Raw genomic sequence first — 25,747 nt, 5'->3', positions numbered from 1 at the left:
CAATGATCCACACTGTAGGGATTCTATGCATCTATCAAATGTTGTGAATGACAAACTTTCCCCTCATCTCAGTCCTGAGTGGCTTGCATGTAATTCTTAGATTGTGCCTCTGGGTCTAGACCTTACAGTCAAAGGGAAACATTCTTGTTGTATCTCTTCTGTCTGCCTCACTATGAATCTATTAAGTTTCTTCAGATCACCTAATTTTTCTAAGCTCCAGGGAATAGAGGCCCAGTCTCCTCATGGAATAATTCCACCATCCCAAGTTAACAGTCTGGTGATTCCCTGTTCCCTGAAGTACATCCTCCCTTAGGAAAAGGGACCACAGCTACACACAATACTCTTGTGAAATGTCTCCAGTCTTCTATGCAATTGAAGCAAGACTTCTTTGTTGCTACATTCTAATCCTCTTGCGATAAAGGCTAGCATACCAGTTGACTTCTTAATTGCTTACTGCTCTGTATGAACAGTGGAGTATGAACAAGGTCACCCAGGTCCAATTAGACACCACTGTCCAATCTCTCACCATTTAGATTAGATTACTTACGGTGTGGAAACAGGCTCTTCGGCCCAACAAGTCCACACTGACCCTCCGAAGAGCAACCCACCCAGACCCATTCCCCTACAATTACCCCTTCACCTAACACTATGGGCAATTTAGCATGGCCAATTCACCTGACCTGCACACCTTTGGACTGTGGGAGGAAACCGGAGCATCAGGAGGAAACCCACGCAGACACAGGGAGAACGTGCAAACTTCACACAGCCAGTCGCCTGAGGCGGGAATTGAACCCGAGTCTCTGGCACTGTGAGGCTACAGTGCTAACCACCGTGCCACCCGTGCCGTCATTTACCGATTTAAGAAGTACTCTGCACCTCCATTCCTGCTATCAAAGTGGATAAATGTGATGTTATCTACATTATGTTCCATCTGCCATGTACTTGCCTCCTGTTAACTAATCCTCTATGTATGCTTAATATATCATCCCCAATCCCAAGAGCTTTAATTTTATTTCCTAAACTTCCCTGTGGCACTTTATCAGAAGCGTTCTGAAAATCTAAATACTCCATCCAGAAGAACAAAGGCAGCCAGTGTATAGGAACACCAGCACCTGCAAGTCCCCTCTAAGCCACATAACATCTTGACATAGAAATATATTGTCTTTCCTTCACTGTCGCTGGTACAAAGTTCTGGAACTCCTACCTAACTGTACTGTGGGTCTACATACACCAAATTGACTGCAGTAGTTAAGATGGCAGCTCACCAACACCTTCTCCTGGGTAAATTAGAGATGGCAGTAAGTGTTAGTCCAGCCAACGGAGTCCACGTTAGCTGAATGAATTGAAAAAAGAAGTCATCCACTGGTTCATCCTTACTGATTCTGTTCACAACGTCCTCAAAGAAAAGATTCCCTCTTTATAAATCTGGTTTGGCTCTGTACAATCAATGACTTTTAATATCCAATAATCACATCTTTATAATAGATTCTAGTATTTACCCAACTACTGACATCAAGAGTATAGGCTTACAGTCCTACATTTCCTTTCTTTCCTTTCTTAAACAGTGAGGTCAACATTTATAAACATCCAATTCGCAGGCACCATTGCAGAATTATCTCTTTAGGAGTGAGTGTTGTGCAGTGTGATTTGAGTATTGTAGGTGGCCTGTCAAATAGTTGGCACACAAGTTGTGAGATTTGGGTTTGACACATGCAACACTGCTGATTGTATGAGGGTGAGTGGAAACGAATGACTGTTAGATGCGTGTCTAGATTGATAATGATTCTCAGTAGAATAGGAGGAAATTGTGGTGAATTGAGGACAGACGTTTAAAAATGATTTTTCACAGGAGGTGGGCATCACTGAAAATGACAGCATTTGTTGTCCATCGCTGAAATGCCCTGGAATTGGTGGTGAAGCACCTCCATGAACTGTTGTGGTGCATCTGGTTTGAGATTTCTGTTGCATTTCAGTACTTCTGGCTGACTCACAGGGCCATTTCAGAGATCAGTTAAGAGTCATCCAAATTACTGTGGGGCTGGAGTCACATGTAGGGCAGTAGTGCCATGGGTTGAATGTGCATTTGATGTTGCTTTCACTGACCTGAACTTTCACTTGAAGACATTAGTCAGATCAAAGTACAAGTGGCTACAATGCTGGCATGAGTTTACAAAAATTCATTGCAAAGAATTCTTAAAATATATTCAGAAGGAGGTTAGCTCAGTTGGCCGGATGATTAGTTTGCGATGCAGTGTGATGCCAATATTGTGAGTAGTTCAATTTCTGTACCACTGGACATTCCTTCTCAGTCTCTCCCCTTGCTTGAGGTGTGGTAACACTCAGGGTTAAACCACCACCAGTCATCTCTCTCTACTGAGAGACTAACCCCATGGTCAAACTGGATTATGACAACTTTATGTATGGATAATTTGGACTCAGATGTAAGGGGCTAGATTTGGAAATTGGGAGACTGTATGAGAATTAGTCATGTGTTTGACAGTGAGGAAGTAATCTGAAGACTCTAGGAAGATATTAATGGGCTGGTCAGCTGAGCAGAAAATGAAGGAGAGGTAATGGATATGGGGAGGTAAACTAGGCAATGGGTGGTACAGTAAGTAGCTGGATAGAGAGAGTAGAAGAGCAAAGGGACTTTGGAATGCAGGTCCATAAATCCCTTGAGTTAGTAGGATAGGTAAGTAAGGTGTTCTAGAAAGCAGACTGAATACTTTCCTTCATTGTCCTAACAATACAAAATGGAGGATATGAAAGACCTGCCAAAGCCATGAGTTCACCCACAGCTAAAGTACTCTGGTCATCACATCGCAACAAGGATGCGTTCGCCATAGAAATGGTTTAGGCGAGATTAAATGAAGATGTGCCAGGAATTGAGAATTTAAGTTCCGAAGAAAAATTGGAGAGACTGGGTTCTTTTTTTGGTGAAGAGAAAATTAAATTGAGGTGAAGAGAAAATTAAATTGTGAGGGGCTTAGCTAGAGTGGAAACAAATAACCTCTTTCTCTTAGTTGAGCAGTGAATAACAAAGGGACGCAGTGTAAATGTAATAGGTGTAAAGATTAGAAGGGAGACAAGGGGAAGTACCTCACCTTGTGTACAGTCCCAGTTGCCAGATTCACAGCTGGATGGCTGTGTTAAATCCTGCTCATCAGATTGACAGCTAGAGTGGTGTGTACAGCCAGATTAACAGCTACAGCACCTTGTGCAATGATGGTCACTTGATCAACTGTTAGATTACTGTGTGCAGTTCTGGTCCTCAGATTGTCGGAAGAATCTGACTGCAATGGAGATAGTACATAGGAGATTTATGAGCATGTTGTGGGGAATAGACAGTCTGAACTCTGAAGGATGCTTAGATAAATAAGTGTTATTTATGTTTGAGTATAGCAGGCAAAGGAGAAATTTATTGAGATGACTAAAGTCATGATAGGCTGAGCTAGACATGATACTAGGCCCACTTATCATTCCTTTATTGGTCAGAGTATTGAGTACAGGAGTTGGGAGGTCATGTTGCAGCTGTACAGGACATTGGTTAGGCCACTGTTGGAATATTGCGTGCAATTCTGGTCTCCTTCCTAACGGAAAGATGTTGTGAAACCTGAAAGGATTCAGAAAAGATTTACAAAGATTTTGCCAGGGTTAGAGGATTTGAGCTATAGGGAGAGGCTGAACAGGGTGGGACTGTTTTCCCTGGAGCTTCGGAGGCTGAGGGGTGACCTCATAGAGGTTTACAAAATTATGAGGGACATGGATCGGGTAAATAGGCAAAGTCTTTTCCCAGGGGTTGGGGAGTCCAGAACTAGAGGGCATAGGTTTAGGGTGAGAGGGGAAAGATATAAAAGAGACCTAAGGGGCAACTTTTTCACGCAGAGGGTGGTACGTGTATGGAATGAGCTGCCAGAGGATATGGTGAAGGCTGGTACAATTGCAACATTTAAGAGGCATTTAGATGGGTATGTGAATAGGAAGGGTTTGGAGGGATGTGGGCCAGGTGCTGGCAGGTGGGACTAGATTGGGTTGGGATATCTGGTCGGCATGGACGGGTTGGACCGAAGGGTCTGTTTCCATGCTGTACATCTCAATGACTCTATGACAGATCGGTGAATAGGCAGGAGTCATGGATTGACAGTAATCAATGCAGAAAATAGAGAAAAATATGGAGAAATCCTTGAAGGTAGTGCAGTAGTGTGTCTGGACTCACTGGTGAAAGTAACGAGGAAGCACAAACTCTCAATGATTTGGATTGAGAACAATATATGCAAACATACTTGAAATGCTGTGACCTGGAGGCCAGTGAGATTAAATCGGGTGTTCTGAGTTGAAGAGAATAAAGTTGAGCAATGCGTGTTGTGCAATCTGTTTGGTCGATGTGGGAGTTCTAGATCCATAGATAAGGCACAAACTGTGCGTTGTTGGTGTGACACTTAGAACAATGCTAATTGTATGAGGGCGAGATGAAATGTTGGTATGTGTCCTGATTGATAGTAGTTAGATTCCCTACAGTGTGGAAACAGGCCAACTGGCCCAACCAGTCCACACCGACTCTCCGAAGAGTAACCCACCCAGACCCATTCCCCTACATTTAACCCTGACTAATAGACCTAGCACTTTGGGCAATTTAGCATGGCCTGTTCACCTGATCCGCACACCTTTGGACTGTGGGAGGAAACTGGAGCATCCGGAGGAAACCCACACAGACACGGGGAAAATGTGCAAACTCCACACAGACAGTGGCCCGAGGTAGGAACCAAACCCGGGTCCCTGGTGCTGTGAGGCAGCAGTGTTAACCACTTTGCCACTTGTCAGTATAGTGAGGGTGCCATGTGCTGAATTAAGAAGTAGTGTTCACCGGGAAAAGCAGATTTGGTGTTTATCCCTAATAGCCCTTGAGATGGTGGTGGTGAAGTACGTTTTTGAAAAAATTGCAGTCCACCTGGTTTGAACCTTTCTGTTAAATTTTAGTAGCACTGGGTGACTTGCTCGGCCATTTCAGAGGTCAGTTAACAGGCAGCCATATTGCTGTGGATCTGGAGTCACATATTGGTGTTGTTATTACAATGTGCATTTGATGATTCATTCACTGAACCTCACCACCTATGTTAAAACATTAATCATTTGCTACCGTAGAAGTGCTTGCACTCCAACCATTGGAGAGATTCCCACCACCCCATTCCCATTGATTCCAGTTTTGCTAGGGCTTCATGATGCAACATGCAGTCAACTGTGGTCTTGATGTCAAGGGCTGTTACTGTTACCTCACCTCTGGAATTCAGCTCTTTTGTCCATGTTTGAATAAAGGCTGCAATGAGATCAGGAGCTGAGTGGCCCTGGCAGAGCCCAAACCTGAGTGAGCAGGTTATTACTGAGCAGATGCTGCTTGATAGCACTGTTAATGACACCTTCCATCACTTTACTAATGACCGAGAGTAGACTTGGTGCGGTGGTAATTGGGTTGGATGTGACCTGCTTTTTATGTATATGACATACCTAGGCAATTTACCACATTGTCAGATAGATGCCGCTGTTGTAACTGTACTGGAAGAGCTTGGCTGGGGCTATGGAAAGTTCTGGAGCATATATCTTTAGTACTATTGCTGGAATGTTGTCAGGGTTCATAGCCCTTGCAGTACCTCCAACAGTTTCTTGATATCACTTGGAGCAAATCAAGTTGGCTGAAGACTGGCATGTTCGATGCTGGGAACCTCTGGAAGAGCCCAAAATGGCTCATGCACCTGATTGGTGTAAATGCATCAGCCTTACCTTTTGCACTGATGAACTGGGCACTCCCATTATTGAGGATGGGGATATTTGTGGAGCCTTCTGCTCTGGTGAGTTGCTTGATTACCCTCCACCATTCACAGTTTGATGTGGCAGAACTGCACAGGTTCGATCTGATCCATTGGCTGTGAGATCACTTAGCTCTGTCCATCACTTGCTGCCTATGATGTTTGGTATGCAAGAAGTCCTGTTTGGTAGCTTCACCAGGTTGACACCATTTTAAGGTAGGCCCTGTGCTACTCCTAGCGTGCCCTCTGCAGTCTTCATTGAACCATTGGTTGGTCCCCTGGCTTGACGGTGATGGTAATGTTTGCATGATATCCTGGACCTTGAGGTTGTGTTTGTGTACAATCTGCTGCTTCAGATGGCCCACAGCACTTAATGGATACTCATTCTGGAGTTGCTGGATCTGCTCAAAGTCTGTCCCATTTAGCATGTGGATAGTGCTACACAGCATAATGCCAGCGATTATCATTCTGAAGCTGGGTCTCTGTCTCCACAAGGACCATGCAATACTGTCCTGGACATGCATGTGTGGAAGATTGCTGCGGATGAGATATTTTTCCCTCTTGTTGGTTCCCCCCACCATTTGTCACACAGCCAGCACCAATGTTCTTTCAGACCTGATGAGTACACATTGACGTTCTCCACACACAGTACATTCTGTGCCCTCCAGTGCTTCCTCCAAGTATTGTTCAACATGCTGGAGCGCAGAGTCATCAGCTGAGGGAGGACGGTAATCAGCTGGAGATTTCCTTTTCTGTGGTTTGACCTGATGCTATGAGGATTCCCAGTGCAACTCACTCCCAACTGTATGTCAGTATACAGCCATCTCTGCAGGGCCTGGCAATGTCTGGAACATTGTTTGTAAAGTACAATTCCATGAGTATGACTGTGTCCCAGTTTTGGCATTACACCCAAGGTGTCAGTGAGGAGGACTTTGCAGGGTTGGCAGGATGGTGTCATTTCTAATGCCTTAGTCAATGCAAAATGGTCCAGCCAGTTTCATTTATTTGTTGAGACTCCGTAGTGAGTGATTCAGTTGAATCAACTGCATTACTGTAGGTCTGGAGTCATCTGTAGGGCAGGCCAGGTAAGGATTTCCTTCCCTGAAGGCCATTAGTGAGCCAGGTGGATTTTTCCTTCAATTGACTGTGGTTTCATTGTCACCATTATTCTCTTAATTCCAGGTATTTATTGAACTCACATTCTGCAATCTGCCATGGAGGGATTCAAACCTGGCTCCCCAGAATATTCATTGAGGTCTTTGGATTAACAGTCCAGCGACCAGGTCACCACTTCCCCTATTATAAAAGTGTAGAACAAGTATATTATGGGACGTTAAAGAGGGAATGATTAGCACCAATTAGAGGTTGAACGATAATGTGTGTGTGTGGAGTAGAAGATATGGACATGGTTCTCAATGAATACTTTTTGTCCGTCTTCACTAAAGGAAAGGAGAGGTTTTAAATATTGGATGAGATAATAGAGTGAGAGTGGAAATGCTGAGATGTTCAGCATTCCCAAAAGTGTCCAAATCATGGTGCAGTTGGAATGTAACCCTGGCTTCAGAGAAGCAGGTGGAAAAAATAGTCGAGGTTTGACCATCATTTTTTAAAGGTCTCTGGCTACAGGCGTGGTGCCTGTGGACTGGAGAACAGCTTGTATTGTTGCTTATAAAGGGAGGAAGGGATTGTGTCATGACAGGCTGATTCTGGGTGGGAAAATTAATAGAACATTTCTGAGCAGTAGTTAAAGAAAGAGTGGAGGTCATATCTGACTAATGAGTTTGAATGTTTTGAGGAGATTGATGAGGATTTTAAGAAAGATATTGACAAGATCCCTTGGCCAGGCTATCAAGCAAATATAAAACTCATGGCATTCAAAGGAAAATGATAAGGCCTTCTGGCTCAGTGGTAAGAAGAAGAGTGTTTTGTAACTGGAAGGCTGTTTCCAGAGATACACCAGAGGTATCAGTACTTGTCTTTTTGCTGTTCATGGTAAATATCAATAATTGAGGCTTAAATGTAGAGGTGTGGTTAAGATGGTGCGAAAATTGATTGTATTTCAATAGTCTCTGTGAACTGCAGACAGGTAGTAATGGATTGGACAGTTCAACAGAAAAATAGTAAAATGAATTCTATTGCAATAATGGACTTGGAATGGAATACACCACAGATGGCAGGTGGACACAGAGCAACCTTAGACTGCTGTTCCATACATCTCTGTAATTAGCAGCACAGGTAGATAATGTGGTCAAGGTGGTGTATTGGCTGAGGCCTATGGTATAAAACATAAAGGTAATGTTAGAAGTGTAGAAAACATGAGTTCGCCCATAGCTATGTACAACCCTGGTCATGAAGTCACAAGAAAGATGTGATTGGTTTAGATACAGTAGAGAGGAGATATCTGAGAATGCTGTCGGGAATAAAGAATTTGAGCTCTGAGGAAAGATTGGAAGTACTGCACCGGTTTCTTTGAAAAACATAAGGGAAAGGGGACACTTTTCTGAGGTGAATACAATTTCGAGCTAGATTGGAAACCTCAGCAGTGCAGTGAATAAGCAGATGACGTACAGTAAATGTAATTGGTGCAATGAGATGAAAAATTGTCGAGGCTGGGGAGATGTGAAACGCTTTGGATGAAATAGTGAGGAAGCACATACCCTCATGTTTGGATTTTTAAAAGAAATTTAATGTATAATTGATGTGCCGAAGGTCTGTGAACCACAAGCTAGAAGGTGGGATTAAGCATAACAGCCTTTTCTCGGCTGTGTGTGTCACCTTCTCAAGAGAAAGAGGTTTAGCAGTGAGTGTTATGCAATGTGTCCAGGTGAATGGGTGTTCTTGCTGAGTAGTTGTCATACAGGCTGTACAGCGTGGGTGTGACACTCGTAACAATGCACAAGGGTGAGATGAAATAAGTGAATGTTAGGTACGTGTCTTCATCAAAGGTGATTGTCGATGAAATGAGGGTGGAGTATGCTGGATTATGAAATTAACTTCTAAAAAATAGTTTTTCATGTAATGTGGCTGTTACTGGAAAAGGCTCTGAAAATTACTCTTGAGATCTGAATATCTCTTTGAACGGCTGTGATCCATCTGTTTTGATCCTTTTGTCACAGTTTGATTCCACTGGCTGATTTACTAGGGCCGTTTTAGAAGCCATGAGTCTGTGCTCACATCGAGAACAGTGGTGCAGTTGATACAATGTGCATTCGATGATGCATTCTCTGATCCCAATCACTCACCAAACATGGAAAAATTCAGAAAGTAGATAGTACAGACTTTGGCAACGTATTTGATGGTCAGCGAGAAATCTGCAGACTGCAGGAAGATATTAATGCTCAGCTCAGCTGGATAGTACAGTGGCAAAGGAAATTAGTTCTGGTGATGTTTGAGGCCATTGGAATTTGGGGAGTGCAAACAAGGCATTAGGCTGCACAATAAATGTTAGACTATGGAGAAGTGTAGGGAGCAAAAGAATCTTGGAAACAAGGAGTATAGAACCTTGAAAACAGCAGGATGGATAGAAAATGTGGGAGGAAAGCATATCGATTACTTCTTTATATGCCTTGACCTTGCAACCATTAGAGAAGATGCTGCATTTGAGGTTCATTTCACCATTGAATTGTTAGGACATGGGGTAAACCCTCCTGCTTAATTTAAACTAGCAACACAGAAAAGATTTACCACATGCAATAATCTGTGAAAATTGAAGTGGCCAAGAATTATTTTTAAAATAAAAATTATCAACTTTATTTCTTAAAGTATAACAGAGAATAATTAACTAACAATTATTTACAATTCCTTCCTCTAACCTATCTTTTACTTTCCCTTCTATAATACTAGTCTGATAAAACTCCCGATTTAAAAAACAAAACTTCTTATCTCAAAATCAGGCAGCTTTAGTTTCTCCTCTGTATTCCTGTCTTCTTTTTGGGGTTTCTGTTTCATAGGTTACTAATCAATAAAGGTACCTTTTAAGAGAGCTATTTTTTGGGCAGTCTTTTTACATGCTGGTAGCTTGGCTATTCTCCTCTCAACTGTTCAATTTTTCCCAGTCTTATACCCCAAAGCATCGGATTGTGTCATTGGCTTTTAAGATTGTCAATATACTCAATTCAAACTGGATTGAAGTTTGGTATTTTTGGGGTATAATTTAAACTGGCCTAATTCGAATTTGTTTTGTTGTTTCCGGGCAACCAGATAATGTAGCTACCCCAGTAGCTGGAACACATGTTACATGTTATTGAGAACTCTTGGTGCTGTCATTGCTATCTTTTAACTCTCTTAAAGGTGCAGTACACCCACATCTTCATAACATCCCCCCCAAGAAAAAATGAACCATCATAAAGAAAAGATGGCTTCATTTTTTTTCTTTTTTTTAACATATTACCCTAACATACAGATAACTTTAATATAAGTTCACCTTAACTTCTTCCCATATACCTATATATAAAACATTAAATACAAATCTCATCTATCTCATCAGTTAAATCCACGATAACGCATCTGCGATTACATTCTTATAACCTGCAACATGTATGATTTTTAAATTAAAAGTCTGTAAAAGAAGACTCCAATGAAATAGTCTAATGTTCTTGTCTTTAAAGCATTCTAAGAATGCAAACAGATTGTGATCCGTGTACACAACTGTCTCTGACACATTGTTCGTGACATACACATTAAAATGCTGTAAAGCCAGTACCAAACTCAATCGTTCCTTTTCGATCGTGGAGTATTTCCTCTGGTCGATGTTGATCTTCTTCGAAAAGTAACCAACTGGCAGGTCAGTCCCACCCTTATCTACCTGTGGCAGTACAGTTCCAGCTCCTATGTCATTAGCATCGGTGGCGACTTTAAAAGGTTTTGAAAAGTTTGGTGTAGCTAAGTTTGGTTTGGTGGTGTAAATTAATGGTCAAATGTCTCCTGGCATTGTTCTGTCCATCGAAACTTTGTGTTCTTCTTCAGCAAGTCGGTTAACGGTGCCACTATACTGCTGACGTTTGGAACAAACTTGCGATAGAATCCGCTGAGTCCGAAAAATCAAAGTACCTCTTTCTTCGAGGTTGGTCATGGAAATTCCTCAATGGCCTTTGTCTTTGCATTCCGTGGGGTCAAACTTCCATGACCGAAATTATGTCTCAAGAACGTAACCTCTGCTTTCACAAATTCTGTTTTATTTAAGTTTATCACCAGGTTTGCTTCTCGTAGTCATTCAAAGAGCTCTGCCAGCTGTACCATGTGATCTTTCCATGGCTTACTAAAGATCACTACGTCGTCCAAACTGTTCATGAGTCTTTGGAATGTGGCGGGTGCATTCTTCATTCCAAACCGATATAGCCAATTTGGGGTTACAAACACAGAAATTTCTTTTGTTGACTCTGATGAAAGTACCTGCCAGTAACCACACATTCAGTCCAACTTGGTGATGTAACTGGCTTGTCCGACTCTTTCGATACAGTACTCCAATTGAGGAATTTGATATGAGGCTGATTTTGTAACGGCGTTGACCTTCCGATAATCCATGCAGAATCATTGAGTCCCATCCGGGTTTGGGAACTAAGACGATTGGCGAACTCCTCTCGTTCTGGCTTGGTTTGATGTTGTTCTCGTCAAGCATGGCCTCCATCTCCATCTGGACCAGTCTGGCTTTGAGAGGATTAAGCCGATAGAGGTGTTGTTTTATTGGAACAGTATTCCCTACGTCTAATTCCTGTACAATAACATTAGTTTTCCCCATCTGATTCTTACATATGTCCTTGTTATGCAGTACCAAATTTTTCAACTCTGTTCTATGCTCCTGAGACAGATAGCTTTCTAACCTATCCCAGTCCTCAAGGACTTCTTTATTTTTTAATCTATTTTGAGTCACATCAAAATCTATATCATCTGGATTTGATTCCTCACTCCGCAGACTGTAACTAACACCTGTTTCTCCAGTTCTTTCTCTCTGGAGTAATACGGTTCACATGACATACCGGATACCTTTTTTCTGTCTGGCATCTTTACTAGATAGTTCACCTGACTCAACTATTTTTCAATTTGATAGGGACCACTAAAGCTGGTTTTGAAGAGATCTCCTATCACTGGTAACAGTACTAACACATTATCCCCTTGGAAAAATATCTGAGTCTCAGAGCTTTTATCTGCCACCTGCTTCATTCTACAATGTACCCTGTTTAGGTGATGTTTAGCTAACTCACCTACTCTATGTATTGGAGGTGAGGGAGAGACTAAATAATTTAAATGTGAGATCTCCGACTTTGGTCCTGTCAATTTTTCTTAAATTAATTTCAAAGGGCCTCTGACTTCATGACCAAATATTAACTCAAAGGGAATGAACTGAGTAGATTCATTTAGGGCATCTCTAATGGCAAATGGGATACCTTTATCCCAATCATTCAGGTAATCCTGACAGCATGCTCTCAACATGGTCTTCAAGGTCTGATGCCACTTTTCTAAAGCTCGCTGGGATTCTGGATGATACGCACTGGATTTAAAGTGCTGTATACCTGAGCTATCCATAACCTCCTTGAACAGCCTAACAGTAAAATTTGACCCTTGGTCCGACTGAACCACTCTGGGTAGCCCGTACCACATGAAGAAAGCTACTAACTCCTCTACCACCCTTTTTGCCTTCATACTCCTTAATGGAATTGCCTCCGGAAATCTGGTAGACACATCCATTATGGTTAACAAGTAATGGTTCCCACTTTTAGTTCTCGGGAGGGGTTCTACCGAATCAATTATAACCCCGTGTGAAAGGTTCTTCAAATGTGGCAATTGGCAACAAAGGGGCTGGTTTTATTACCACCTGTGGCTTACCTACCATTTGGCATGTATGACATGTTCGGCAAAAATTAACCATATCCTTGTGCATTCCAGGCCAATAAAAATGTTTTTGTACCTTAGCCTGAGTTTTTCATAGCCCTAGGTGACCTCCTACAGGTAGTTCATGTGCTACATGTAACACTTCCCGTCTGTATGCTACCAGCAACACAATCTGATGCACTTTGGCCCATTTCTCCTCTGCACTAACCTGCCGTGATCTCCATTTCCACTTAGGATTCTATTTTTCAGATAATAACCCTCTGGAATATTCTCTGCCTCCTTTTCAGAGTACGCATCCACATAAACATCTTTTATTGTCTTGTCTTGCTGTTGCAAGTCTCTTACTCTTTCAGGAGTAAAGACTTCTGTCTGACCCTCTACCTGTTCAGGTTTTTCCTCCACCATTACATCAAACAGGGTACCTGCTAACTCAACTCCTTCGTCTTTCTCTTTACTTTTTGCTTTGTGCTGTGACTTATGATAGTGGGATCTGGTTACCGCATTGTCTGGGAAAATACCAGGATATGTCTGTTTTAACTCCTCAGTTTCTTGGTCTTCCTTGGGCTTCTCCACAATGAGGGGTGTCACTCCCACCTTGGATCCTGCCAAATCATTCCCAAGAACAAACTGAATTCCTGGAACTGACATTCTGTCAATCACTTGCACTGTAACATGCCCAGTCTTGAGTTGGCACTCCAACCTGATCTTACATAGGAGAATACTAAATTTCTGTCCATCTATCCCACAAATTATCACACAATCAGGTAATAGATCAGAAAGAGTGCATATTTGCTCATCTCTTAATATCTGATTAGATCCTGCATCTCTCAAAATTATAACTTCTCGTCCTTCTACCCCTGTTCTTTCTGAGTAAACTTTACCCACAGAGTCAAATTCTTTGTAGAGCTCAGGTACTAACCCCATACCCAGCCCCTGCCTCGGCTGTGCGCTCTCCTGCAGCTCCTCGGCTCTTCTTCTAAGGCCACTGGCTCAGCTTCTTTTACCACATCTTTTCCCACAATGCCTTTCTTTAATGACCAGCACTGTGTCTGTACGTGTCCCACATTCTGGCAGTGTAAGCACCTTTTCCCAGTGCCCTTCTGAAACCACCAGCACTCTAATTTTCGTGATCTCACTCCATTGCAGTGAAAACACTTGAGGTATTTCACATCCTGTCCATCTTCTTAGCCTTCTTTAACCTGTGGTAAATTCTTACCAGTGCGCTCGACTCTTGGTTTCGTAGTATAGGATCTCCCTTTTTCCCAACTTTCTATCCCTCACAGGATGGAATTCTGGCCGGAAGCTTGTCTTATGTACCAACACCTACTCATCTACTAATTCTGCTGTCCTGCTCATTTCCTGAGCTTGCTGTTCCTCTTACCATCTCTGGAAGTAAATTTTTAAACTCCTCCAGCAGAATAATCTCTCTTCGAGCCTCAAAGGTCTTATCTATTTTCAAAGCACGCACCCATCAATCAAAATGGCTATGATTAATTATTTCGAACTTAACATAAGTCTGAACTGGTTCCTTCTTTGTGTTTCTCAACTGCTGTCTATATGCTTCTGATACCAATATATAAGCATGTAAAACAACCTGTTTAACATCTTCATAATCCTTTGACACCTCATCTAACAGTGCGGCAAATACCTCACTAGCTCTGCCTGCCAGTTTAGTCTGAACTAGCATTACCCATAAATCCTCAGACCACTCCATCTGCCTAGCCAATTTTTCCAATGAAATAAAGAAGGCTTCAACTTCTTTCTCATGAAAATATGGCAGAGTTTTGACGTATTTATATATATTACTACTACCTCCTCTTTTAATAATCCTGTTAACTTGACTTTGTTGACTAATTCGCAACTTCTCAAGTTCAAATTCTCTTTTTGCTCCACTAAGAACCTTCTGTCCCTTTCTTTTTCCTCTCTCTCCCTCTCTTCTCTCTCCCTTTATTTATCTTCAAACTCCATTTTCCTCATGTGTAATTTAAGTTTTTCTAACTCTACTGCACTTGTCTGTTTCTCTGACACACCTAAGTATTTGAATAATTCCCTTACAATTTCAGCTTTATTTGTGTCCTTGGTTAAACCAAATCTAATTCATTTGCTAATTCTAAAAGTATGGTCTTTTTCTTTCCTTCGAAACCTTCATGGCAAATTTGAGAATTATCTTCAAATCCCAGAACGTCTTTAACAATTTTAAGAGCCATTTCTCTCACTTGTAATTTACTCAACCACAAGTCACTGAAAATAAACAAATTGTCTCACCTACGTTTTATTTAAAGATCTAGGACACTAACCTGCAGGTGTTTAAATCTGCTGGGTTTTTTCGTACCCCCTAAATCTATTCAAATCTGTCTAAACCAGTTCAAATCCTGGACAAGCCCCCAACCGTTACGACATGGGGTAAACCCTCCTGCTTAATTTAAAACAAGCAACACAGAAAAAATTTATCCTGTAGATTAATATATGAAAATTCGAGTGGCCAAGAGCTATTTTTAAAGTAAAAATTAACAACATTATTTCTTAAAGTATAACAGAGAATAATTAGAACATAGAACATAGAAAAGTACAGCTCAGAACAGGCTCTTCGGCCCATGATGTTGTGCCGAGGATTAATCCTCATGTAAAATAAAATAACTTAACCTACGTACCCCTCAATTTACTGCTGTCCGTGTGCATGTCCAGCTATCACTTAAATGACTCCAATGACTCTGCTTCCACCACCACCGGTGGCAACGCATTCCATGTATTCAGAACTCTCTGCGTAAAGAACCTACTTCTGATGTCTCCTCTATACCTTCCTCCTAACACCTTAAAACGATGACCCCTGGTGGCAGCCAATCCTGCCCTGGGGAAAAGCCTCTGGCTATTGACTCTATCTAAGCCTCTCATTACCTTGTACACCTCGGCCAGGTCTCCTCTCTTCCTCCTTCGCTCCAGAGAGAAAAGTCCGAGCTTCTTCAACCTGTCCTCATAAGACAAGCCCTCCAGTCCAGGCAACATCCTGGTAAACCTTCTTTGCACCCTCTCAAAGCCTCTGTCTCTTTCCTATAATAGGGCAACCAGAACTGGACACAATATTCCAAGTGTGGTCTCACTAGGGACTTGTAGAGCTGCAGCAAAACCTTGTGACTCTTAAACTTGATTCCCCTGTAAATGAAAGCCAAAACACCATATGCTTTCTTAACAATCCTATCCACTTGGGTGGCAACTTTAAGGGATCTATGCACTTGAACACTAAGATCCCACTGTTCCTCCACCCTGCCAGGAATCCCGTCTTTAATCCTATGACCGGCTGTGCTTTTCCAGCACCACTCTAATCTAGACCCTGATCTCCAGCATCTGCAGTCCTCACTTCCACCTAGCCCTCTTCACTGTCCACTCCACCACCAATTTTGGTGTCATCTGCAAACTTCCTAACCATACCTCCTATATTGACATCAAAATCACTTATATAAATGACAAAAAGCAGTGGGCCCAGCACTGATCATTGCAGCACACTGCTGGTCACGGGTCTCCAGTCTGAAAAGAAACCCTCAACCACCATCATCTGTCTCCTACCTTCGAGCTAATTTAGGATCCAAATGGATGTACACTCAACTTTAAACAGCTCTTGACAATCCCAAATGCATGAGAATGGACAATATTCATTTGAGGAGAGGAAAGCAGCAATGATTAATGAAATGTACAATAGAGAGCCTGAGACTTTGTTGGGCAAGGGACAAGTGTTAAATATCTGTCTGCACTGAACACCTGCAGGATCCTGATGTTTACCATGTGGTGTGACAAGATAATAACTGGGAACACTGACTTTGAAGAAGGACTTGATAATTAGTGCTGAAGTTATCTTCCATTTGAAAGCTGACTTCTTAATAAACCTTGGGAAAAGGAACTGGTTTAAGGTGGGGAAAATACACATGATGACAGGAGAAAGGGCAAATACATTCAAGTAAAAAATCCCAAGTGAGGGAGGGTTCGATTAATATATGTGCTAGCGTTGTCTGCATTTCAAAGGTATGAGCATGAACTTCAGTGACAGGCTGTATACTGCAAATACCATGAGTATCGGTGTGGACCGAAGGGCCTGTTTCCACACCGTAAGTAATCTAATCTAATCTAAGCTATGACAGGGTCAGCACAATCAATAGGGTACAGGATCTAGTCAACCCTGGAGTTAAAGAGGTCTCACTCGACAGATCAACCACTCAAGGATGCACTCTAGGGTGTGGGAAGGTTAATTGGTGGCCTTGTGAGTAGAGCTGTAGGGACTATTGATACACAATAAAAAAAAAATTGGTTAAGAAGTTAAAATCAGAGAAGTTTGTTCATCCAGAGAATGGTGAGCCTGAGGAATTCTCTGCCACAGGAAGCAGTTAAAGCCAAAACTCTGAATATTTTAAAGAAATTCGATACGTGTTTAGGGCTTAAAGGATCAAAGGGTATGGGAGAACAGGCTGCTGAGGTGGATGATCAACCATGATCATATTGAATGACACAGCAGGCTCGAAGGGCTGAATGGCCTCCTCCTGCTCCGAATTTCCATATTTCTCGATCACATGCTTGTTCTGCATCCTCCTGCATGATAATCAGAGAACCAGACCAGACCATATCTTTTGAAGCGTACTTATAATTTGTATTTTTATCAAATCTTCTTTCCCAGTCTCATTCATGACTCTCACCTGTGCCAGTATGTGGGTCATATGAGGACACATGTCCCAGTGATGGTTCTGTTTGTTCAAGGATCTCCAATCCTAATTATGAAGAATACACCAAGACTAGAATGCTGTGGTGGAGGTAGTTTGTTGTTTGCCATTGAACTTAGTTGTCCATGCTAAACACCAGTATGATCATAGCAGGCTAAGTGCCACTCGCTGTTCCCCAAGAGTTGGTGAATAGACAATCTTGGCCCAGCGTTACAATTCAACTATGGTGTGTATGGAGCTGGGTAAATTGGCTAGGGAGCAGGAATGTTATTGTTGGTCGTCCCTCCTTGCCCACAAGCCACTCGTGAAGATTAAGCCAGGAGCAGGTGAGTATGCGGCCTGGAGGAGGTACCAGTGAGCCTCTGGATTTCATTGGTGGCTGTTGTATTTCAGTGGGGCCCCAAGACTACATACCAGCCTTGGCCTTATGGCCACTTGCCTCCTGCCAATTGGGTGTGCTCTCAGCTCTCAATGTTGCCCATTGTGAGGGGCTACTGGGCTTGGAGGTGAAAATGGTCAGACTGCTTGCCATTTCCTCCTCTATGGGCACATTATTCAAAATTTCCCCACACATAATATTAGTTGACTCCACCTTTGGTTGTAGCATTGCTGATTTGCTGTCTTTTTTTTGTTAATTGCTGTTAATTTTGTTAATCCAATGTCCAACAGGATTCTTGCTTTCTTGGCTGCCAGAAATACCTCTCCTTTGTCTTAGCTTTGACAAAGGGTCAGTTAGACTCGAAACGTCAGTTCTTTTCTCTCCTTACCGATGCTGCCAGACTTGCTGAGATTTTCCAGCATTTTCTCTTTTTTGGTTTCAGATTCCAGCATCCGCAGTAATTTGCTTTTATTAGAAAGACTTTGCAGTTCAGTTCAGCAGGGGATTCTGGGAAAAATCTACATGGAAGGATAAGCACAAGGGAAGTGGGCGCAGTTTTGTTCTTTAAAATGCTCACCTCATGGCTTACCAGTTTCCTGGAAACACATATTAGAATAATCATTGTCAGTGCCATACCATGAAAGTGGAGGTCACAAATCATGTGCCAATTGGAACATTGTAAAATAGGTCAACATCATTACTTGTCATCGACAAGATGTATGGCTGCAAGACTCTCTATTTCAGGCATCCAGGACTGATTGCTTAACAACCAATGTAAATGCCTCACCTTACTGTGTATTCTAGCGTTTAGGGTTGTGAGTAAAGAAATGTCATGCTTATCTTCAAGATCTTTGCCATAAATTTTCCTCATCCACACCCCTCCCCCCCAACTTCATTGGGCATATCAGAACCTCCCTATTAGCATCACTGGGAGTGGAAATGGCCAACAGTGGCTGGTGAGGCTTTTACTGAGCACACCACAGAGCAGAACTCCCCTGGGACTGCAGGCACAGCAGGGGCGATGATCTCACTAACATCGAGATGCAACAATAAAGAGGGTGTAATTGGACATTACCTACTATGTCACAATATACCTACTACTGTTCTCTAAATCTGAAGCCCAAATTGCCCCTCCTCGCAGACTGGGTCTGTGAACAAAACAACCAACACATTGCCCTTGGCCCTCCATAATAGAAAACCGTCCCTAATTGACCCTGAATGGCTCACATTAATGATCATGGCCAAACTGCCCCTGACTGGCACACATCAAGAACACTTTGCTTCACCAGCCACTTTTCATTCAAAGGGCTTAATGGAACGCTACTGAGATTTGTCCAGAGTGCTACCAAATCTGTGGTGAAGTTAGAAAATTCTGTTCGAATTCTGGGAACTTAGCATGAATTGCCAGGTTTGTAAGCTTCTATAATAACTTGAACAACCAAGCATCAAAGTGACAATGCCATTGCAGAGGATGATGTGGAGGTGCCGGTGTTGGACTGGGGTGGACAAAGTTAAAAATGACACAATGCCAGGTTATAGTCCAACAAGCACTTTGAAAGCTCTTACTTCCAGATAAACCCATCAGAGCGGATATCAATGCAAAAGGAACAATGATATTAGTAAATGTGATGAAGGTTAAATCTGGTGTGGAAAACGCAGGGTTGGCAACACAACTCGTTCCCTTTGTGCCAAAATCTGTGGTTTGCCAGAGTATGTTCCTCAGTCTTCTGGATTGAAGAATAGGATTTTGTCAGGTTTTTTTTGGGAAGGTGCCAGTTTTCCCTGGATGTGCATTCTGTCCACAGGTCAATGCCAAGGACTGCGACTTTAACTGTGTATTTTTTATTGACATACGGAACTTAGTTGTTGCACGATGTACGGAAGTCAGGCCCTGCACTGATCCATTAACAGAAATTACACTCCATGCAGATGTGCCTAGTGCAATGCAAATCTGCTCAGCTTGCAACAGTCCCTACAAGCTCCAACAAGGGTGCTTGTGTTTATATCAGTGATGACATTGTCATCGAAAGCTTTCAATACCTTGAATTTTTATTTTGACCCCCTAATCATGCTGAAGGTGATTAAAAATGTATCAAGAGAGCACACTTCACTGGCTTTTTCAGTATTCCCATCGCATCTTGTTATTGATTCCACTTGTTTGATTTGGATGTATTACCACATTTATTTGTATATCATGTCTATTTTTGGGTGGGCTTGAAGTATCACAGTGTATATAACCCATTCCTAAGTAGCCTACAAACCTGGCGCACTCATGCCAAGTCCCAGAATTCTAAGCACAGAAGTGACAACATTTTCTATCTCCATCACAGCTTTGTACATAAGTGAATTGACCATTTTAATGACCCATAATCTATATTGTAATATATTGAAACCATCGTTGTAATCCAAAATTCACTCTTTTAGTAAAATATTATTAAGCAACCAAAGAGTTATCAATACATATTTTTGAAGAGATTGGATATGCTAGAATTCTTAGTCACAGCTAGTCAACCTTCAGAGTCAGAGTCACAGAGCTGTACAGCATGGAAACAGACCCTTCGGTACAACACATCCATGCTGACCAGATATCCCCAATTAATCTAGTCCCGTTTGCCAGCATTTGGCCCATATCTAAACTCTTTCTATTGACATTCCCATCCTGAATCCTTTCAAATGTTGTAATTGTATTAGTCTCCACCACCTCCTCTGGTGAAAGTAATAAAAGTCACGTGGTGAACTGCATTGGGACTTAGTGAACTTCTCTCATTGTGGGTTCTTCGTTAAATGTTGCCTTAATTTCAGTGCCCTCTTGAACTGTCTTACCTGTCCATCTTCCTTCCCACCTATCCACCCCACTCTCTGCTTCATCACTATCAACCCCCACTTTCATCAACCTATTGCATTCCCAGCTACCTTCTTCCAGCCCCACATCCCCCCCATTTATTTCACAGCCTCCTTGGGCCACCTTCCCCACCTCCCCACTCCCCATTCCTGATGAAGAGCTTATGCCTGAAACGTTAACTCTCCTGCTCCTTGGATGCAGCCTGCTTTTCCAACGCCACACTCGTTGACTCTGATCTCCAGCATCTGCAGTCCTCACTTTCTCCTAATAACTTCCATGAATCTCTCGAATCCAGTTTGCACCCTTTTAGAACACCAAAGCAGCTCAAAGTCACAAGCGATGTTTTTGTATAAGTGTGAGGTATTTCCTTCTCATTAGCTTTGACATCATCCCAGAAGCAATCTCACCATCCTCGTTCAATCCCTCATTTCTGTTGTCCACCCCTCTGTGTGGCAACAAGCACTTGCTTTTTATTCCTCTGCTTTCAACTGTAACTAGGGCATTTCTATTAGCTCTCTTCCATTTGCATACTTTTTCCATGAGAGTGCCCAAAATTGTCAGTCTTTGCAGATGTCTGTATGAATGGACAAAGTCAAAATCACACAACACCAGGTTGTACCTCCAACAGGTTTACTTGGAGGTACAAGCTTTCAGAGCACTGCTCCATCATCAGGTAGCTAGTGACTATTGGACCAGTTGGACTATAACCTGTGAATTTTAACTTTGTCCACCCCAGTCCAACACTGGCACCTCCACATCATGAAGGGATGGAGACCTACCTCAGGCAAACAGGATACTGGGGTTGACAGAGGTATGGTATGCTTCAGAATAGCTTCCTAATGTTCCTTTGATTGAATTGTTTTTAAATGCCTGATGTATTTCAGTTTACAAATATGTCACGTACTGTCAGCGAGCTGGAGTCATTTGACACACAAAACATGCTGACATTCCGCAAAGAAATTGCATTGCTGAGGAAACCGCTCACGGAATGTGAGGAAGTACATGCTTCCCCAACTTTTGACCTCTGTTGACTATGGTGAGTAATCAATCAAAGATAAGGGCGATGAAGTAAAATAACGCTGCCAGATCACCAAAGAAGATCTCACTGAAGCACACAAACTTCTGACAGGGTGGATGCAGGAAGGCTGTTTCGCCTACTGAGTTTGGTGGAGGGGAGGTGGTCTAGAACCAAGGGATACATTCTCAGAATAAGGACCAAGCCAAGTAGGACTGAGACAAGGAGGAATTTTCTTTCACTTAGACGGTATTGAATCTTTGAAGCTGTTTTATACTGAAACTACAGTAAGCGTTGTCCGCAAGTAAGTGAGTTCTGTCATCAAGCCAAACAAACATCTATTGCCCAATTGAGTAATGTGGCATATACATTTCAGGGCCAATGTGACACTGGGTTTGAAGAACATATGTCACAAAGGCTGTTGGGTGGTATCGAGTAGCTTGCCCTTTTGGCAACAGGCAAGGCACTGACTATGCCAATCCAACCTGTGTTTACAAATTTCAAAATACAGTAGATTTGACTGGACATTTATGAAGTGATCCAGAATGTGCTCAGAATTATGCTGAAAATGAATTTAGGATTGTCAAAGGGGCTGGCAATATAACACATTTGTGTGCACTGGAAACGACAAATTTTAATACACTAACCCTACAAAGGTAGAATGAACATATGCACACACTGCTCCTGTTTCAACTTAACAAAATAGGGGACAGACATTCTTTATTTTTGTCCTCAGAGCAATGCCTCGACCAGAGTCAACCTGCCTTCTTTAAACTTAACCAAGGGTGAGCAGTTAACTGTCAGTCATCACCTAACTGGTGCATTCTCCAAGACAATGTCACTACCAGTCTACTTGGCAACCAATCAATGCACTGTTCTCATACAGTATAAAATATTGTTCCCATCTACATTTGTATTCTTGCAAAATTCTGATGGGTGCAAGATGAAAAATGTCAATAAAATGTCTTTATTCATAAATAGGAGAAAGTGAGCACTGCAGATGCTGGAGATCAGAGTCGAAAGTGTGGTGTTGGAAAAGTACAGCAAGTCAGGCAGCATCCGAGGAGCAGGAGAATCGATGTTTCGGGCATAAGCCCTTCATCAGCCCTTCCTGATGAAGGGCTTATACCCGAAATGTCGATTTTCCTGCTCCTCGGATGCTGCCTGACCTGCTGTGCTTTTCCAGCACCACACTCTCGACTTTATTCTTAAATACTCAGGTTCAGTAGTACCAAACAAATGGAAATATATTTTCAGAAACTGTGGTAAAACTTGGCAGCTTGGCAGTTTGTGTGGAGAGTAAGCAGAGTTAACTTTTTGCCTGTGTTCCAGAGAAATCGCTGAACCTGAAACATAAGCTTTGTCTTGTCTCTACAAATGATGCCAGACCTCCTGAGTTTCTTCAGCAATTTCTGCTTTCATTTCTGATTTCCAGCATCTACAGTTCTGTACATTTTTTGTTTTACAAATATGTTTTTACATGTTTTAGAGCTGTTACAGTGTACCTGAAGTATACTATTTCATTATAATGTCACTACCGTTAAAATACCATGTTGCTGGAGATTGAAGCATTGAATTTGTAAAATGTAAGTACCCCAAAGCTGAACTGGAGCTTCCTTTTTTTTTGCTAACAGGAAGCTGTGGTCGTAATGGCCTTCTCCAAATGGGTGAACCTGCTGTAAGGCTTTTAATTATAGATATGGGGGACCGGTTAAAGATCCAGCTCCATCCAGCAATGACTCAGAGCTGTAGTGGGTGTCCCCACTCAGCACAGACAGACGAACGCTTCCCTCCTTCAGGCTCTACTACTCTTACAGAGATTTGCTGTTCAACAAAAATCCGATAACCAAATACTTTTACAATTATAGATATTCTTCAAGGTTTCCAGACATAGGACAGGGAAGTGGAATGGTTTTGTACAATAATTCCTTGCATTACCATGGTTACAATTCCAGGGACATGTGCAGGTATAACATAAACATAGGCGAAGTACCGAGGCAGACTCTTAAAGTTGCAGCTTTCAATAACAAGCATTCTTATGCGGGCGTCGCATACCGAGACGTAGAGGCCAGTTTCATCCACAGCAAAGTCCGAGTCATTTACTGCCTTGAAGGAAATGCAGTTATTGGTAAGATTAATGTGGTCTCATTCATTGTGGAAAAGGCATGGGTCACTAGGCTGTTTAACCCTAGTGTGACCAACCCTTTTATGATATGTGGGGTTCTGTATGCAGTTGACCTGTGAGCCACAGACTGAGGAACCTTTCTACACATTTGACACCAGAACTGGAAGAAAGATCAGGTTTCCGTGGAGATGGGTAAAATCATGGATGGACTCCAAAGTATTAATTACAATCCAGCCAATTACAAACTCTGTGTGTACAATCAGGCCTATGAGATGACTTATCATGTGCTGTTTAAGCCTGATGAACAACAGTAATACTTTAATGATTAGCAAACTGATCAACTAGCTCTGGAAATCATTGGAGGAATTCTGAGTTCATTAGGGAATTTCTATGCTTAAATCTTGGGTTATATTTAAATGACACATTACCCATTTCTTCCGACCAAAGTTTAGCCTCAGTGTTAGAGCTGGTGGGTAATGCTGATGTTGCAGTGCACAGTTTTGGAATATTTACCAAAGTTTGTTCAACAGCACCTTCCAAATCCTCAACCTCTACTTTCTAGAATGACAAGGGCAGCAGATAAATGGGAACACTGTGGCCTGCAAATCCCCCTCTATGCCACTCACCATCCTGACTTGGAAATATATTGCTGTTCCTTCAGTGCTGCTGTGTCTAAATACTGGAACTGTCTTCCTGGCAACAATGTGGATTGCCCTACACCAAATGGACAGTAGTAGTTCAGGACGGCCAGGACACTACCACCTTCTCAACGGCAATGAAGGACAGAAATAAATGTTGGTCCAGCCAGCGATGCCCATGTCCCATGAGTGAATTAAAACAAAAGAAGTTTCCCAGAATGAGTAAAATTCTATTCCAGCATCGAATGATAAGAGGTAGGCTAGGTCTTGCGTGGAGCTGTAATTGAATTCAGCTCTCATGTAACAAACACATTCAAGTGATACAGTCAATGTGAAGAGATTTCCTTCCAGATTCATGGTGACATTCTGAATGTGTGAATAATTCTGGACATGACACTCATTTAATATCTGGACAACTATCCAGTTGGAGGACATAGCTTTGGTAGAAAACTCATTCCCGACTGTTACGTTCATTCATTTTGTGTCCTTTATGAATGATTATTGAAATTGATTGTCAGATAGAGAGTGATAAGTTTTTCATTAGAGACTTATTCTGGCATTCTTAGTAAATTTAAAACATAAACAGTAGCATCTGCAAGGAGTTGAGTTGTGAGCAACGAATTGTGTTTATTTATTCTAAATATCTTTACTTTTGAGCTCTTTCCTCCCATCCATAAACTCTTCTGTTTCAACACGATAAGTGTGAGGTGCTGCATTTTGGGAAAGCAAATCTTAGCAGGACTTATACATTTAATGGTAAGGTCCTAGGGAGTGTTGCTGAACAAACAGACCTTGGAGTGCAGGTTCATAGCTCCTTGAAAGTGGAGTTGCAGGTAGATAGGATAGTGAAGAAGGCATTTGGTATGCTTTCCTTTATTGGTCAGAGTATTGAGTACAGGAGTTGGGAGGTCATGTTGCGGCAGTACAGGACATTGGTCAGGCCACTGTTGGAATATTGCGTGCAATCCTGGTCTCCTTCCTATCGGAAAGATGTTGTGAAACCTGAAAGGATTCAGAAAAGATTTACAAGGACGTTGCCAGGGTTGGAGGATTTGAGCTATAGGGAGAGGTTGAATGGGCTGGGGCTGTTTTCCCTGGAGCGTCGGAGGCTGAGGAGTGACCTCATAGAGGTTTATAAAATCATGAGGGGCATTGATAGGGTAAATAGACAAAGTCTTTTCCCTGGGGTGGGGGAGACTAGAATTAGAGGGCATAGGTTTAGGGTGAGAGGGGAAAGATGTAAAAGAGACCTAAGGGGCAACTTTTTCAGGTAGAGGGTGGTACGTGTATGGAATGAGCTGCCAGAGGAAGTGGTGGAGGCTAGTACAATTGCAACATTTAAAAGGCATTTGGATGGGTATATGAATAGGAAGGGTTTAGAGAAATATGGACCAGGTGCTGCAGGTGGGACTAGAT

General features: G+C 42.2%; 1 pseudogene; it reads left to right on the top strand.

Annotated features, from left to right (window-relative positions):
* Positions 1 to 24,007, top strand: part of LOC148135995 (olfactomedin-like) — a 41,867-nt pseudogene extending 17,860 nt beyond the window's left edge.
* Positions 24,008 to 25,747: the final 1,740 nt, after the last annotated feature.

This window comes from Chiloscyllium plagiosum, unplaced genomic scaffold, assembly GCF_037043375.1.
Source record: "Chiloscyllium plagiosum isolate Xiang-an unplaced genomic scaffold, Cpla_swu_hap1 HiC_scaffold_47, whole genome shotgun sequence".
Taxonomy (NCBI): domain Eukaryota; kingdom Metazoa; phylum Chordata; class Chondrichthyes; order Orectolobiformes; family Hemiscylliidae; genus Chiloscyllium; species Chiloscyllium plagiosum.
The sequence above is the reverse complement of the archived record's forward strand: the minus strand, read 5'-3'. Positions and strand labels throughout refer to the sequence as shown.